The sequence below is a fragment of the Dermochelys coriacea genome, chromosome 4 (assembly GCF_009764565.3).
Source record: "Dermochelys coriacea isolate rDerCor1 chromosome 4, rDerCor1.pri.v4, whole genome shotgun sequence".
Classification (NCBI taxonomy): domain Eukaryota; kingdom Metazoa; phylum Chordata; order Testudines; family Dermochelyidae; genus Dermochelys; species Dermochelys coriacea.
Genome location: NC_050071.1, coordinates 19,959,873 through 19,977,971, shown reverse-complemented (window position 1 = coordinate 19,977,971; position 18,099 = coordinate 19,959,873). Strand labels below are relative to the sequence as shown.

Sequence of the window (18,099 nt, the reverse complement as noted above, 5' to 3'; positions counted from 1 at the left end):
ATTTTGAACACTCTTATTTGGAGAATTAACCTCAGAACATATTTGCATTTGTAAATATTCCATTCAAAATCTTGCTGTGTATTTATACAATTTACATTTTCAAAGTCTAATATAATCCAGCAACTCTGCCTAATGGATAATTGCCAGAAAATAATTCCCCACTGTATAAGAGGCCCTGTGTGTGTGTGTGTGTGTGTCTGTGTGCGCGCATGCGTGTGTGCACGCTCGTGTGAATTGTCTCACGGAGGAGCACAATACTGTAACAAGAGAGGTGGGTGTTGGAGGCGGGGAGGGGGAAGAGATGACTGAAATTGACAGATTGTACCCTATAAATTCATTTATATGAATATGGGTGAAGCAGCACTTTTTTTTATTTTAAGAAGGAGACAGTGAAATGTACTAAGATACTTCCTGAAGTGGGGGCAGCAGCAGCAAGCTGTGTCCTGCAAATCAATGGGTGTCATGCTTCTATTTTACACTGTATAAAGAAAACAGGCTGTTTATATGGAAACAATAAACACTAACTAACAAATGTGTAAGATTCTGATACCACTAAAAAAAAGAGTGGTATGAATGTTAACCTGCTAGTAAATACATAAATATTTTAACTTGTGTCTCTATCCAGTTGAAATAGTGTGTGAGAAAATCAGAGTCCAATTTACTGACTGGCCACTCAATCTTATTTCCCCAGTGATCATTCCTAATTAGACTAGTATCATTGTACTGCAAATAGCAGTTCTAATAATTTTCAAGGGTTGGATTGCTAGCTGCTGGAGGGGTTTTTTTTTGTGTTGTGCAACCACTTATATGTTATCTTTACAATGAGGATGGAGCAGGTTTATGCGATGCTGCCAGCATTGGAGGCTATCCTGGGCCACAGATCTGTGCATTCCTTAGCCACGGGGCCTGTGATTGCTGGAGCCTTTCATTTCCCCTTTGTTATGTACTATCACTCCTTCGTTGTCCTCAAAATAGAGGATCACCCCGTCTTTTCTCTGGTACGATTTCCATTGCCAAATTACCACTGCCGGGTGCACCTTCTTCCTGAGCTCAGGCTTGCCCTTCTTGACAGTAGCCATGATCATGTCCACCTACACAGCAGCTGGCAGCCTATTCAGGTGCCCCTTAATCCCTTTCACTGAGATGAGGTACAGATTCTTGGCACCACAAGGAGACTGAGGGAAATGTGGAGTTTCGCACTGGACGAACCACCACATCCTTGCTTGGACATCTTGGTGCTGGAGTTAGAAGTGGTTTTGGTTATCCTATTGGGATAACAAAGGCAACTACTAGTGGAAAAGAAATGTAAACCAATGTTATGAGCGTTTGGCAAGAGAAAGCCACACCAATTCCTTTGCAGAGGCATCAGGGTTCACAAAGCTAGTGTAATTTCCTTTTAGAGAAGCGTGATGATGGTTCAGGGCTACTAATTTTAAGCCAAAAGGAAAGGAGGACTTGTGGCACCTTAGAGACTAACACATTTATTTGAACGTAAGCTTTCGTGAGCTACAGCTCACTTCATCGGTTGCATCCAATGAAGTAAGCTGTAGCTCACGAAAGCTTACGCTCAAATAAATGTGTTAGTCTCTAAGGTGCCACAAGTCCTCCTTTTCTTTTTTACGAATACAGACTAACACGGCTGCTACTCTGAAACCTAATTTTAAGCCTTCACTCTTCTGCAGCAATATGCCCAAGTTGAATCAACTTTTCCTCTCTTTCCATAATGAGCCCCCACATAAGAGTTGGCCTCTTGCATATTAAAATCCTTCTTTGCACCTGCTGTTTTTAACTCTTACTTAGTCCCAGGCACATGGCCATAGATGATGCTAAAAGTCCCTATGAATACCCTTTGGGCCCCGGCTGGGCAGCTCCTCCATGTTCTCCTGCTATTTCAATCTCTCCTTCCTTCAAGTTCTATTATCCTCACACTCTGTTTGGGGTTTTTAAAATTCAAACCCTGTAATTTTCCATATTTAGAGGAAATAGAAGAGCCCTCCTGTGTCTAATCTAACACCTGTAACGTCTGGAAAGATCTGATGGGAATTGAGGCTGTCACAGTGAGGAATTCTGTGAAGGAGCGTCGGAGGATATAAGCTCCCTTCCCTCAGAATAGTTGCGGGGGGAGGGCGAGGGAGGAGCAAGATTTCTTGTGGAGAAACCCAGGAAAGATGCAGGAGGTTTAAGTTTCTCTAGTCCAAAAGCAATTCAAAAAAAACCCACAACAGTAGGTAAGATAGCAAAAACCATCTCCGGGTAAAGAGCCAAGTCTCAAGAGGGAAATTCAGGGATAATGGCAAAGCAAAGAAGGTAGAGAGATGTATGGAGACCTCATGCCCACTTTATTGTCGAGAGCACCAAGGCTGGAGCTCATGGTAGAGGCTGGGCATAAGTTCCCCTTGAAAAGGGATGTCCCTGTAGCGAGGAAGAATATCTTGTGCAGGAAGAGAGGAAGCAGGTAAAACAGCGGTTCTCAAACTGTGGGTCAGGATCCCAAAGTCGGTCGTGACTATATTTTAATGGGATCACCAGAGCTGACGTTAGACTTGCTGGGGCCAAAGCCTAGATCCCACCGCTTGGGGTCAAAGCCAAAGCTCAAGGGCTTTGGCTCTGGGTGGCAGGGCTCAGGCTACAGGACCTCCCCTCTTGGGGCTGAAGTCCTGGGGCTTCAGCTTTGCCTCCCTCCCCCCGCCCAGGGTGGCATGGCTCAGGTGGGCTCAGGTTTTGTCCCCCCCACCCTCCGGGGTTGTGTAGTAATTTTTGTTGTCAGAAGGGAGTCGTAGTGCAATGAAATTTGAGAACCCCTGAGGTAAAGAATTGCTTCTGTCTGAATTTATATTTTCTTTACTTTTCTTATCTGGGAAGGGGTGAACTTTTAGCTTAGCCTGAGAAATTAACAACCCAATCAACAAGAGAGACAAGATAGTAGCCATGCTTCCAGGAACATCAGAAAAGCCATTGTTCCATAACCTTCTTAGCCAAAAGGTTCCCAAGGTGCTATGCGAACTATATATTGGTGCTTAAATATGATGACAAAGAACATATTATCCAAATGAATCTGCAGAGGGGAATTTAAGTAGTCAGAATGTACTGAAACTTTATCTGGATGTTGATACTCCAGAAAATGTGATGGGATCTTTAATAATTAACAGTTAAAAAGTTCTAAATAAATACTCCAGATTGGCAAATAAGCTGGTAGAATATACACCATTAAAGCTTGATTATGCTTGCTTCCTACTAGTTTTTAAAACTTTAGCTAGTAGAAGTAGCATGGTGAATATTTTATAATGGAAATAGCTTTAAAAATCTTGCTGTGAAGGGTGTTGGAGGAAAACTGTGGGTTTAGCTGAAGCAACATTAATTGTACCACAGCAAGTATGTAGCAGAAAAAGTATTGTTAGGTTTCAGAGTAGCAGCCGTGTTAGTCTGTATTCGCAAAAAGAAAAGGAGTACTTGTGGCACCTTAGAGACTAACAAATTTATTTGAGCATAAGCTTTTGTGAGCTACAGCTCACTTCATCAGATGCATTCGGTGGAAAATACAGTGGGGAGATTTATACACACACAGAGAACATGAAACATGGTTATATCATACACACTGTAAGGAGAGTGATCACTTAAGATGAGCGATTACCAGCAGGAAGGGGGAGGAAGGAGGAAAAACCTTTTATGGTGATAATCAAGGTGGGCCATTTCCAGCAGTTACCAAGAACGTCTGAGGAACAGTGGGCGGTGGGGTGGGGGGGGGGGGAAATACATGGGGAAATAGTTTTACTTTGTGTAATGACCCATCCACTTCCATCTCTATTCAAGCCTAAGTTAATTGTATCCAGTTTGCAAATTAATTCCAATTCAGCAGTCTCTCGTTGGAGTCTGTTTTGATGTTTTTTTGTTGAAAGGATAGCCACTCTCAGGTCTGTAATTGAGTGACTGGAGAGATTGAAGTGTTCTCCAACTGATTTTTGAATGTTATTCTTGACGTCTGATTTGTGTCCATTTATTCTTTTACGTAGAGACTGTCCAGTTTGACCAATGTACATGGCAGAGGGGCATTGCTGGCACATGATGCATATATCACATTGGTAGATGCGCAGGTGAATGAGCCTCTAATAGTGTGGTTGATGTGATTAGACTATGATTGTGTCCCCTGAATAGATATGTGGACAGAGTTGGCAATGGCTTTGTTGCAAGGATAGGTTCCTGGGTTAGTGGTTCTGTTGTGTGGTGTATGGTTGCTGGTGAGTATTTGCTTCAGGTTGGGGGGCTGTCTGTAAGCAAGGACTGTCCCAAGATCGTGAGAGTGATGGGTCGTCTTCAGGATAGGTTGTAGATCCTTGATGATGCATTGGAGAGGTTTTAGTTGGGGGCTGAAGGTGATGGCTATGGCGTTCTGTTATTTTCTTTGTTGGCCTGTCCTGTAGTAGGTGACTTCTGGGTACCCTTCTGGCTCTGGCTCAATCTGTTTCTTCACTTTAGCAGGTGGGTATTGTAGTTGTAAAGAATGCTGATATAGATCTTGTAGGTGTTTTCTCTGTCTACAAATGCGATTGTATCGTAGAGCTTGGCTGTAGACATGGATCGTGTGGTGTGATCTGGATGAAAGCTAGAGGCATGTAGGTATGAATAGCGGTCAGTAGGTTTCCGGTATAGGGTGGGTGGTTATGTGACCATCGCTTATTAGCACCATAGCATCCAGGAAGTGGATCTCTTGTGTGGACTGGTCCAGGCTGAGGTTGATGGTGGGATGGAAATTGGTTCAAATCAGGGTGGAATTCCTCAAGGGCTTCTTTTCCATGGGTCCAGATGATGAAGATGTCATTAATGTAGCACAAGTAGAGTAGGGGCATTAGGGGACGAGAGCTGAGGAAGCGTTTTTCTAAGTCGGCCATAAAAATGTTGGCATGCTGTGGGGCCATGCGGGTACCCATCGCAGTGCCGCTGATTTGAAGGTATACATTGTTCCCAAATGTGAAATAGTTATGGGTGAGGACAAAGTCACAAATTTCAGCCACCAGGTTAGCCGTGACATTATCGGGGATACTGTTCCTGACAGCTTGTAGTTCATCTTTGTGTGGAATGTTGGTGTAGAGGGCTTCTACATCCATAGTGGCTAGGATGGTGTTTTTAGGAAGATCACCGATGGATTGTAGTTTCCTCAGGAAGTCAGTGGTGTCTCGAAGATAGCTGGGAGTGCTGGTAGCGTAGGGCCTGAGGAGGGAGTCTACATAGCCAGACAGTCCTGCTGTCAGGGTACCAATGCCTGAGATGATGGGGCGTCCAGGATTTCCAGGTTTATGGATCTTGGGTAGCAGATAGAATACCCCAGGTCGGGGTTCCAGGGTGTGCAGATTTGTTCTTGTGCTTTTTCAGGGAGTTTCTTGAGCAAATGGTGTAGTTTCTTTTGGTAATCCTCAGTGGGATCAGAGGGTAATGGCTTGTAGAAAGTGGTGTTGGAGAGCTGCCTAGTAGCCTCTTGTTGATATTCCGACCTATTCACGATGACAACAGCACCCAGTGTAGAGCGTGGGCCTGGGTTTCTCTATCAGCCACTGAGGAATGGCAAGGGCATTGGAGGCACCAGGAAGCAGGTCTGGAAAGACTGAATTCCCTGGAAGGGGAGGACTTTAGTGATGTGACTGAAGAGCCAAGCCACACAGAGGAAGCTGCAGACCTGGGAGAGAGTGGGGCCATAGAGCAAGACAAGATATTAGAAGACCATACCAGAGGGAGAGTGCAAGCTGACAGAGCTAATGCCCAGGATGGCCAGCAGGAGGTGCTGCTTATGGTGAGTGGACCCCCATGATAGGCACAGATGACCATATTTATAAGTATAGCAAGTCAGATTGGTGATGGGAAGAGGTGATAATCGATTTATTTTTGCTTTGTCTCAAGGGTATATTTGTGAATTCCTACTGTGAATGGCTTATCCTGGGAATAGGTCAGGCAGCTCCAAGGTGAGAGCCGTGGTTAATGGCTCAACTCCTCTATCACACTGGAGCTGTCTGTCTCGAGGGTAAACCTTTTCTGTACAGGAGCTAGAGCTTTCTTGGGAGCTGATCCCAGACTGTGGAATGAACTTTCAAGGGAAATAACCATTACAGACTTCATCACCTTCTATTCCATTTGCAAAGAGTGCTTTCTTGATGTTGACTTACTAATGTATAAATATAGTAGCATGTATATAAAAGAAAACCACACGGCGCACAGCTTTCCTCCAGGAACACTATTACCTGCACAGGGGCTGAGTTTTGTCTTTCCCATTGGGTGCTTCACCCATGCTCTGCCTGTTCTCATCACCTGCCCACCCCAATCGTCTACTGCCAGCCGCTCGCTGACTGGCGGCCAACCCCGGGGCCCACCAAACAGCTGACTGGCGGCCAGCCCTGGGGCCGGGACCACTATAGCTGGTGGGTACTGAGCACCCCCTCTTTTTATTCTGTGGGCGCTTGAGCTGCGGAGCACCCATGGAGTTGGCATCTATGATTGCATGTGTTAGTCACACAGCTTAATGCACTACTGAAAAGAATTTAGGTACTACAGTAAGGAGGGCATTATAATAACCTGTATATAATAAATGTCTCCAATCCTTGTAATGTTAGTGCAAAATATTCAAATCATTGTGGCTTTTGTCTCTTTCCCTGTTTGTGAGAGCATAGCCACTCATTTGTGGTGTAGAGGCACTTTGGTACACCAATAGAACTAAAGCTATTAAGACCTACAACTCTTTTTACTAAAGATTTTTTTCAGTCATCAGATAAAGCAGGATTTTCAAGACACCCAAAAATATATTTAGTTGTGTTTATGTACAACACTAGCATTCTAGCTCACTATATGAGTGACGAGCCAAGGATTTCAGAGAGATTTCTACAAAGACATAACGGTATATCATCTGACAGTCAACACCAGGAAGGGCCACAGATCCGTTCTGAAAGGTACGGTTTGCTGATCTGACAGCATCTCTTCTCTAACAAAGGCTCAAAAAAGAGAGTCCCCTGAGGGGTGGAGCAGGGATGGGGCAAAGAGAGAGGGAAACAGAAACACCAGTTTAAATGTTTTGACAGCACAGTCAAAACAGGGAATTGCCTCAGGCTGCTGTACACTTTAAACCCTGCTGACTGAGTGAGACTCCTAATTAATTTCCTTTCTGTATTATGCACTTCCTCTGGAGTCTGCCATCTAAAAAGCAGGATGTATTGAGATGCTCCATGCTTCCAGTAACCGGAAGAACAGAACACCCACACCCAAAAAGAGGGAGCAGCTGTGAGGACATGAGATGAACAAGAAAGTGAATGGTTTCAGAGTAGCAGCCGTGTTAGTCTTTATTCGCAAAAAGAAAAGGTGTACTTGTGGCACCTTAGAGACTAACAAATTTATTAGAGCATAAGCTTTCGTGAGCTACAGCTCACTTCATCGGATGCATCCGATGAAGTGAGCTGTAGCTCACGAAAGCTTATGCTCTAATAAATTTGTTAGTCTCTAAGGTGCCACAAGTACACCTTTTCTTTTTAAGAAAGTGAATGTGCCTGAAATAGCTCCTATGTGTAGGTGGTAGTAATTCATGATATAAATGTTAAATGCATCCCTTTTAAACTTTGTAGCACAAGAAAAAAAAGGTTATCAGATGCAGCATTAACAGTCTTTGATTTCTTTTGGAGCAGCAGTCCTTAAATTATGTATTATGGACACCAGTGAATACACACAGCAGGGAAGTGGTACATGAGGCAATGTTTAGTTCCAGAATATCCATGTCAATGATGACTGGTGTTCAGGAGAAAATGATATTGAGAAAGCAGTTAATGTAACAGCTGGAAACAAGGGAGTAACGTCATATGACGAGCTCGCTCTCCATGGATTACCAGAAGCATGTTTGTTGTGACCAGTGGCCCACACAACACAGTTTGGAGCCTCCAGAGCAGTAGTCTGCAAAACATTACCTCAGCTGAGGTAAATTGTCATAGATCCATAGACTTTGATGGAGCCATGACCATTCACACTGGGTTAGGATCTGCCCCAAGAACTTCAACAGCTACCTCCTCCCCCCCAACAGCTAACTTTAATACTGAAGAAAGAGGAAGCCAACTTCAATCTAGGTCAGGGATGGGTGAACTTTTTGGCCTGAGGGCCACGTCTGGGAATAGAAATTGTATGGCGGGCCATGAATGCTCACAAAATTGGGGTTGGGATGCAGGAGGGGGTGAGGGCTCTGGGCTGGGGCCAGAAATGAGGAGTTCAGGGTGCAGGAGGGGACTCTGAGGTGGGGTGGAGGAGTGAGGTGGGGGGGGCGGTGAGGGCTCCTGCTGGGAGGTGTGAGCTCTGGGGGGGCTGGGGATGAGGAGTTTGGGATGTAGGAGGGCCCTTGGGCTGGACTGTGAGGGGTTTAGAGGGCAGGAGGGGGATCAGGGCTGGGACAGGGGTGCAAGAAGGGGCACAGGCTCTGGGGTGGGGCTGGGGATGAGAGGTTTGGGGTGCAGAGGGGGATCAGGGCTAGGGAAGCGGGTTGGAGCATGGGAAGAGGCTCAGGGGTGCAGACTCCCAGCGGTGCTTACCTCAAGTGGCTCCCAGAAGCAGCGGCATGTTGCTTCTCCAGTTCCTAAGTGGAGAGCCAGGTGGCTCTGTGCGCTGCCCTGTCTGCAGACACCGCCCCTGCAGCTCCCATTGGAGCACCGGAGGGGGCCATTGGAGCAGGGTCCTTGGAGCAGGTAGGAGCCAGAGCAGGGCAATGCCACAGCTTCCTGGAGCTGCGTGGCGCAGCCCCCGACCCTGTGCTCCGGTGGAACACCAGAGCGGGGCAAGCCCCAAACCCCGCTCCCCAGTGGGAGATCGTGGGCCAGCTTAAAATGGCTTGGGCCATAATTTACCCACCCCTGATCTAGGAACAAGTTGACTGACTGAACTAGATCATGGCAGCCTTTGGGTGCTATCATAATTTAAATATTTACTAATAATATCAGCGTGGTTTGATTTAAATCAAGGCAATTTAAATCACCAACTTTAATCAGCTTTTCTATTTGTACTTCAGTTATTTTCTAAAGCAAGATGCTTTCTCATTGATTAACATAACCATTAAAATGTTGATTTACAACTAAATAGGGCCTTACGCTAGATTTGGTATGTCTTTTTGCTACCTAGGAGAGTATGCTATAAATATATACATGCATTTAAGCGATTCTATAGCTTAATATTTTCAGATTATCAATTTTATGTTTTTAGTACATCAAAATGGTGACTGATATATTGCTTATTAACTAAAGAATTAACTCATTGCTCATGATTTGCATCCAACTGTTAGGATGGTAACAAATTTAAACAAACATACAACTGCATATACACTTTTCTTTTATTAAACAAAACAACTTTAAATGTTTTGGATACATAAACTTCTCATCAAAACTTGTTTCACATTTACAACTAAATTATAATTTCTGGAGTTAACATATTTTGTATTAAATTCAGATTTAATTTAAACAGGTTTATTTTTACAAAGAAACCGATTTTATTTAAATTGGATTTTTTAATTGTTATATAAAATAATCCTTTTAACAAAAAAACATTGATTTTCATCCACCCTGAATAAAGGTCTTAAGAGTTATGCTCTGTTTCTTCTGGTAAAATGTTGCTTGTTGCAGGTAAAGAAAATAAGATTCTCTTGCTGGAATAAGACATTAATGTAGACTTCAGAAGATTTCTGAACTGTGTGAGGAGAGGAGCGGGGAGGGAATTAGTGTTATGTAAATGTATTCTTCCCCTTTTCCTCTAGGAATCCAGCATAAGAAGCTTTATATGCAATACAATTCCAGTTCTGAGCCCCCAGAACACCACACCAGAAAAATCCTCAGTATGTCTGTTTGCATTACTCTTTCCAAACTAAGCTTGTTTCAGATCAGTTATGTTCAACTGAACTCTATTTGAGATTAATATCTGAGGTTCAAACACTATCCCCCAATATGGCTGCAATTTTTAAACTATATAATATTTGAAGTGTCTATCTGGATCCAAATCAGGACAAATGTTGTTCAGAGTATCTAATTTCTTCTCTGTAGTTCAACTGAATATGATGGTATTCTTTGTTTCCTGACCTAAAACAATTGTGTAGTAGCTTTTATTTTGGTTTGTTTTGTTTAGTAGTTGCCCCTGAATCTACTCCAAAACAATCTGCTTCAGTGGTGAACATGTGATGTTTGTATATATTGTAGTTAGCAAGATGGCTTAGGATACTTTGCAATAAAAAGTGCTCTGTAATATTATTGTGGACAGTGCCTGAATTCTAAGGATGTAGCAAGGTCGAGCTGTCAGCGATTGAGGTGTGTATTCCCAGTTCCTTCACTGACATGTCTAAAATGTAGTGAATTGGTATCTAGTTCCGTAGGGTTACTTTTCTTCCTTACATTTCCAGAATAGCCAGGAATTCCAAGCACTGGCGTCTGCCCAATGAATACAAAAGCACAAAGTATTTTTTTTATGTAGATTAAAATTATCTGTAAATTGTGTGCTCTTTCTCAGTTCTACAGGATCTTAACCAAATCTCTTGGTGACCATCCTGTTACATTGTTTAAAGAACAAGATGGGTTTGACATCTTGAACTACCCAAATCCAAAACAACAGTAACTTTAAAAATGTACTCCTATGGAACTGGAATGCTCGTGGGATAGATAACGCTACAGACCCAGATCTTCAAAGGTATTTAGGTGCTTAACTCATTAATGTTAGTCAGCTAGATGCCTAAATACCTTTGAGGATCTGGGCCATGGTCACAAGTTTAAATCCAGCCCGCATTAGTGGTGCTAGAAAGTGGCGACCTCATACTCTTTGGTGAATTATGGGTCTGTCTGATGGCAATGACGACTGATTTTATCTGATTAAACAGAGGACGGAAGAGCCTGGTAAACATGCTTATGACCCATCAGACTCTTGCATAGGTGTTGGAACTAGTGGTGCTGGGGGTGTGGCAGCCCTGGCTTGAAGTGATTTCCATCATATACAGGGTTTACAGTTTGGTTCAGTGGTTCTCAGCACCCCTCACTGTACAGTATTGTTCCAGCACCCCTGGACTCTTGCATTCAGTGACACAGAGCATAGGCGTTTCAGCCGATAGACTTGAATTGATTTGATTCAGCCATAGTGTTTTGGGTGCCCTTCCCCCTTAGGGCCAATTTCTAATTTATTTTAGTAGTTGAGGCTTCTCCCTCCAGTTGCTCAAACATTGCCAGAGTTGGCAGTGTCAGAGTAACTCTTACTGCTCAATAACTAGCACTGTAGTACGACATTACAATGGATTGTCAAAGTTGATAATCAACGCTGGGCTTAACACTCTATTTATATTGAAGGAGAATACCTAGCAAGCATGTGCACAGAAATTTAAGTTTGACTACTTTGGAGGGGCATGTTGGGGGCAGTGGCTGGGTCAGGAGCAGAAATACATATTTTTAAATGAATATTGGGCAGGGGGGAACTGTGCTCCTGCTTGTGCACATCCCTGCGAGGAGGAAGCAAACCATTGCAGGGGACTAACACTGGTTTAAAACCACAAGACGGTGGGACTGGGCCCTGTGAGAGAGGGTGGCTAGGAGATGAGGTGGACCAGCTTCAGGAGAACCTGAGCCACAGAACAGGCTTTGCAAGTGTCTGTAGAAGACTTAGAGCTCCTGAGATAGAGATACCGGGACCCAGGGAGGAGAAAGGCAAGCTGCTTCTCATGGTGGGGGACCTGAAGGAGGGAGAGATCAGTGTGAGCTCATTTCTGACAGATGCAGGAAAGGAGATGCCTACCTGCCTGCGGTTGCAGTTTTGAGGGTGATTGTGTGGGTGTATGATGTGTCAGGCTCCACACCTGGCCCTGAGAGGGATGAATTAGGCCAGACAGGCCCAATTAAGCAGCAAACATAGGAGAGATTTAGCTATCAGAGGCTGCTAATTGGAAGCAAGCTACCTTGAGGGAACAGCATGGCTTACATAAAGCGAGGAGACTAGGAACAGAAGGACTGCAGTGTGAAAAGTGTAGTCACTTCCTCCCTGGGGTAAGAGGGAAGGAAAAGAATGATCCTGAGACTCTTGAGAGAGAAGGTCTGACTAGGAGAGTGGAAGCAACAGTAGGAAGTAGTGCAGGGTTGAGAGCAGTAAAATTAGGGAAGCTGCAGATCTTGATTCCTGGTAAAGGGACTTAGACTGGGAGCCTGAGGAGAAGGTGGGCCTGGGTTCCCTACCACCCCTGTCAAGTGGTACTGCCAGGGGTGTGAACTAGCAGATTGCCTGAGTTGTAGCAGGAGTGACAGGGTCAGGGCAGCAGGCACGAGGACTGTTGGATACTGCTTGTCCAGAGACACTTGGAAAGTACCAGTCTTTTCTCTCTTCTCCTTCTCCCTCCTCCCCCCCCCCCCGAAAGGGAACCACGATGTGACCTGGCTGGAGGGCTGAGTCACAAGGTAGCGGCACCGCAACTTTGAGAGTAGCAAACATGGAATGATGAGTGGGAGGACAGGCTGTGCAACCACAGGAAAGGGTGCCAACTTGGTGGGAGCTAATCTCCTGATTGCCCAAAGGTGGTGCCACCCAGCAGTGAGTAAGCACCCCATGTCCCAGAACGAACAGGAGTTGGCTCTAAGATTGGCCTAAACCAGGTGAGTTAAAATAAGGACTCAAATCAACCTACAGAAATTACTAAATTGCAGTCACAGTCCAGACGTGCTGGTTTCAATCATTGTGTTGGGGGGGGAATCTCTGCTCAAGGTAGGAAAGTGAATTCTTCAGCAATATATAATTTAGATGAACTTTTCATGTGATGCACTCAATATGGCACATACAGTAAATTTTAAGTTGTGACCGCGCGCTGTTTCTTGATAAATAGCTGCTGGGCAGTTTTTTAAGGAACTTGAAACAAGGACTAATTTACTGAAAGGTCTCTTACCTGAATCTCGCTAATTGCAGATAGGATGATGTTTTTGCTGTTTTGTTTCCATTTCCTCTTCAAAGGTTAAGTGGGACACAGACATGCCCTCAGTTGGTCCTATATAAAACTATGATGACGCATTACAGTAATACTGTAATTACACATTTCATGCTTCAGGCAAAAACAAAGGCTTTCAATCCTTTAACCTAGCTGTTTCAGTCTGCAACCAAATATATCTGAATTCACAAAAGCAATAAAATGCACAGATTAGCAGTGGATTAATGGTTTTTGAATTGTATATTTTATAAAACAAACAGCACCAAAACAGAAGGGGATTATGAATACATAAAGAGGTGCGTAACTGCTGGACACAGTAAATGGAAAATTTCCATCCAGGTATGACTGTTATTAACCACTGTTATGGGTGTAAGATAATGGTCGTGCTTAACAGGTAGGAGCTGGAGCTACAAAAGTCTCTCCAATAAACTCTATTTAATTACCTGTGAGTGCCTCAGCCAGGGTCTTAGTTTTGGGTATGGGTTTATACGTTGTTTAGGGTCCAATTACAGATCAGGAACCGGTGTGCTAAGTGCTATGGCACTACAAATGCTACTACTATCTTTTGCCTCGAGTTGTACCACTGTGAATTTATGTCTACACTACAATTTGACCCAGATCTTCAAAGCCTATTGAAATCAGTGAGCCTAATTTAAAATGAGTGAGATTTTTGAACCTTGTCTCTACTGTCTTTGAGGGGACAATGTTGAGACAACATTGCAGTGGGGATAAGGTAAGATCAGGTGTACCTCAGGGTCATGAAGTCAATCCAGTGTTTATTCTGTCTGTGAACATACAATAAGTACCTACCAATGAAAACTTAAAACACTTGTACTGACACAGGGATGAGAGAGACTGCATTGTAAAAGGGATGAAGAGCTTATACATACCACAAGCTGGGGCTGGCGAATTAGAGGTATGTGTGTTAACAGCGGTGTACTTCAGCAAAGCTCCAGGGATAGACTTAAGTTGCAGGGGCAATCTTAATTCTGCATTTCCTGGTTTTCAGAAATTTGACTTTTGCCAAGTGAACATTCTGCAAGGGGGTGACACTTCCTCAAGCAACTTAACTCCATGTTAACGTAGTTCTTTGCCATAGAATTTCCTAGTATGGTAATTTTTTTTTAACAGGAAAATATGTTGATAGGAGCTAGTAGTCATTTAGGCTGTTGCTCAGTATGCTAATTGCAGGACACTACAACCCACCCTTCCCCCAGCTGCATACCACCAGCCCTGTTTTGGCACACCTCCCAGGCCATGCCTTCCCCACTCCCGGTACTGATGCCTTCCTACCACTACAGGAGATGTATCTCCCTGCTGGAAGTCTTACTCCCTGATATGCAAACATTTCTATTGCCATTACTTTCCATCGACCTCAAAAACCCTCTTCAATAATCAGTAATGCCTGGAGTGAAGGACAATGGTGGTACAGTGTGGTGGTACAGGGGATTGGCATGTACTGGCCATCTGGGGATACAGAGTGGTTGGAGGTCAGGTGGCTGCGTTCATTGGCATAGCTTTGAGGTGCGGGTGGCTGGGGAGCAATGGTAAAGGTGGGCCTGCAGGCTACAGGGATGCAACTGGTGGAGCTGCGGTGGTTGTTTCTCTGACTTTGTCTATCATCCATCCCCCACTCCCCCCCCGTTTATCCTCTCTCCCCTTCCAGGGAAGCATTCACTGTCTATTTTTCCTCCTGAATACTTTGATCAACATTTCTCCCCATGACATTTCACCCATGCTCACATTATAGCAACCTCCCACCACGCACTCCAAGGTGGTGGAGAGATTTGGTTAAGGTGGTGGGGGGTGTATGTATTTTAATTTATCCTTAAATATGTTATTAAAGGATGAAGTCACAGTAATCAAGAGCTCTGTGATTCATCCAGTCACTGAATATTTTCAGCTGAACAGTACAAGAAGACTGAAAGAAAACTCTTTTTTTTTTCATGGGAGAGGGAGGTTCTGTAACTTAGGGGACCCCTTAGCCAAATGACTCCAAATTTGATCACTAAATGCTATCCAACACCCTCATGAAGCGCACTAAATTTTACATAATCCAATTAACCCTTCAGATTTTAGAGCACTTACAGAATTGAGGTATAAAGCGGATAACCTGGAAGGAATGGAAACTCTCTAGCATTTTTCTGTATTGGTGCATAACCAGTGGGGAGGGGAGTACATTTTCTTAACTACCATTCTCAATTTAGGTTGTGCAAACATTTAATGAGTCTTATACACTACCTGGAACAAAACTTGGTTTGAGACCACTTTTGACTACTGTTTGAATTTTTACGTTTCACTGCTTGTAGTCAGGTGACAGATTGGGTCTTATTGGAATTTTTTTCCTTAAGTCAGATGTAAAATTTTTAGGGTAAAAATGACTTGTAAACTTTCATATCCTGCTCAATATGCATACTATTATATAATTGGACTAGAATTGTTTACCTGCATTGTTTTGTTTGCTTAAAAAAAAGCATTGTTGGATAAACTGTAGTCGGATCTAACTTGAAAACACCTTCTAGTAAATATACTCCCTAACCTGACAGTAAGAATCTTCTGAAATCACAATTTCGTATTTTCCTGATGATCCAATTTTCTCTTGGAAGTGAGTTTCCCAGGTGACGTGCCTGGGAAGAGAGGCTTTGATTAGTTTTACTGGGGTTTGGTAGGAAGAAAAGCTCTCAGAGGGGATGTGAGGAAAGTCGTGTGAGATTTCATTTTTCAAAATATGGAAATTAGCAGGATCCGTAATCTAACCCCACCCTGCTGTTAAATGGTGTACATACTTTGTCTATTTGACAATCTTTCTGGAGATTGCCTATGATATCTCGAAGTATAGAAATAGAAGTTAAAAGCTTTTTCATGTTATAAACCTCCTTTCATTGCAGCATCAACATTAAAGCAATATATAAATGTGATAGAAATATTGTTCTTATGGCAACGATTATCTTGGCCTGACATTGGGAAACATGGTAATCTCCTTATACCAGGCAGGAGTGATACAACCAAGAGCCTGTTATAGTGTAAGTGGATCAGCATATCAACTGACACAGCCAGCTAGACAATTTTAAAAGCACTTGTCCATAAAAGGTAAACTTGTTATAAATCTTGCTTAAAGATATCATTGTAATGAGGTTCATAAAGCAGTGCTAGGCCAGCCAGCATACAAATAGCAAGCCATGAAGGCCACAATGTTGCCAAGTCAGCCTTTTTAGATTTGAATGGCCATCAGCCAACAATTGGCTGACCAGATGGTAATCACACTAAACAGGAAACAGTTTTGTTTTATTTTCAAATTTCGTATAGCTGTTTCAGTTTGCCCCAGGACTAACAATGAATGGCTGCTGGAAAGTAGCATTTCTGCACTTTGCAGCATACATCTGCAATACATGGAAGGAACAAACATGGATATTCTTCCAGTTGGCCATTCAGCCTTAACCATAAACTACACAGGACCAGCTTGATTGGTATCTTTTTTTTTTTTTTCTCTTCTTGTCTGACTAAACAATCATGCCTTTTCTGTTCAGTCTCTAAGCTTCACATAATAAAGAGGGCATATCAAAGCTATGTGCTAAAGCCATGAGACTTTGTGAAACTACCCATTCAGTGCAACCTTGCTCACTAACCTTGATTCTGCAGTGAAACTATTTATCATTAGCCTCAATCACTGAATTAGGCAGGGTCATGTATTAGGAGTCATGTTGTAAATAAAGGGAACTCTGAAATCTCTGAATAGCAAATTGGAGTAGTAGAAATTTCCACAACTTTTTACTTACTGGCTCCTTGAAGAAAACCTCAGAACTAATTTGCCTGGAAGTCCTTTATCTGCTTACCATTCAAAGGTGGAAGGCCAACTGGCACCCTCAAAGGAAGAAGAGAAGGCAGGCAATGGGAATGAATGGGAACAGGTGGAAAACCTGAAAGGAAAAGTAGAGGAAAGAGTGAGGAATCATCCTCTTGCTGGTAACAGGTAGGAAGGCTGCCATGAGAGAAGCCATTTCTGGTATCCAAAGGGTAGCAGGAATGAAAGGTCTGGCAAATGTTACCTGACCACAGATAGGAAAACTCAAGGAAAATAGCAAAGACGGACTGAAAGGAGAAAAGCAAGGAATTGCCTCTGACTTACAAAAGTATCTTGTAGGAGGATCCATTCCACCTCACGAGGGACTCAACATTTATCACAAACACAGACTTCACAGCATCAAACTCATTTTTGCCTGGAAGGCACAGCTCTATACTGTAGAGCCCTGCAAATCTCCACTTTAAATTGGTAGATCACTTTTGCGGCTTGTGGATCGATGCAGATACAAATTTTGTATCTGCGCAGGGCTCTATGCTGATGTAGAGCCAGAGCTCCGTGTAGGAAGCTCCCAGATTCTCCTAGCATGCAGTTCCTTCTTCAGCATATGCTCTCTTCAGGTGACCTGCTACTCTGGCCATCACAGGGAGTAGTGCATGGGTCTGCTCATTTCAGGGTGGCTATCATTCCTACAGGAGATATCTCAGGCCTGGTCTACACTGGGACCGGAGGGAGGGGTCGATCTAAGTTAGCAACTTCTGCTATGTGGATAATGTAGCTGAAGTCGACATACTTGGATCGACTTACTATGGTGTCTCCACTGTGGTGAGTCAACTCCTGCTGCTCCCCCATTGACTCTTATCTGCGCCTCTCGCCAAGCTGGAGTACAGGAGTCAACGGGAGAGCGCTCGGGGATTGATAACTGCATCTAGGCTAGACGCGATAAATCGACACCCCTCTCCACCCCGATCGATCGCTGCCCGCCGATCCGGATAGACCTACCTTCAGATCAAACTAACAGCTCATTGATTTTGATTGGGTGGGGCATTTTCAGGAGAGATCCTTTAATTGGGAAATTCATTCCACTTCATAGGCCTGACAGCCCTGCTCCTGCCCCTGCCCAGCTTTTTTTTGAGGGGTGAATGGAATAGATGAGTCAGGAAAAATCTTGGTTCTGGTGTGTCAGAAGATTCTAGTATGGGTAGGGTTCCTATTGGATTTGCAAGTGGTTTTCCAAATAGCTTATTCATGCACTTAGTTTTTTTTAGATATGCACATTTTTTTTTTTTTAGAAATAGAACTAAATACTCAAAACACAATTCCAGATAAGACTAAATATCTGAGGAAAGGAGAGAACTCTTAT

The 18,099-nt window shown here is 43.5% G+C and overlaps 1 pseudogene; it reads right to left on the bottom strand.

Annotated features, from left to right (window-relative positions):
• Positions 1 to 795: 795 nt before the first annotated feature.
• LOC119854826 lies at positions 796 to 1,231 on the bottom strand (annotated as a pseudogene).
• Positions 1,232 to 18,099: the final 16,868 nt, after the last annotated feature.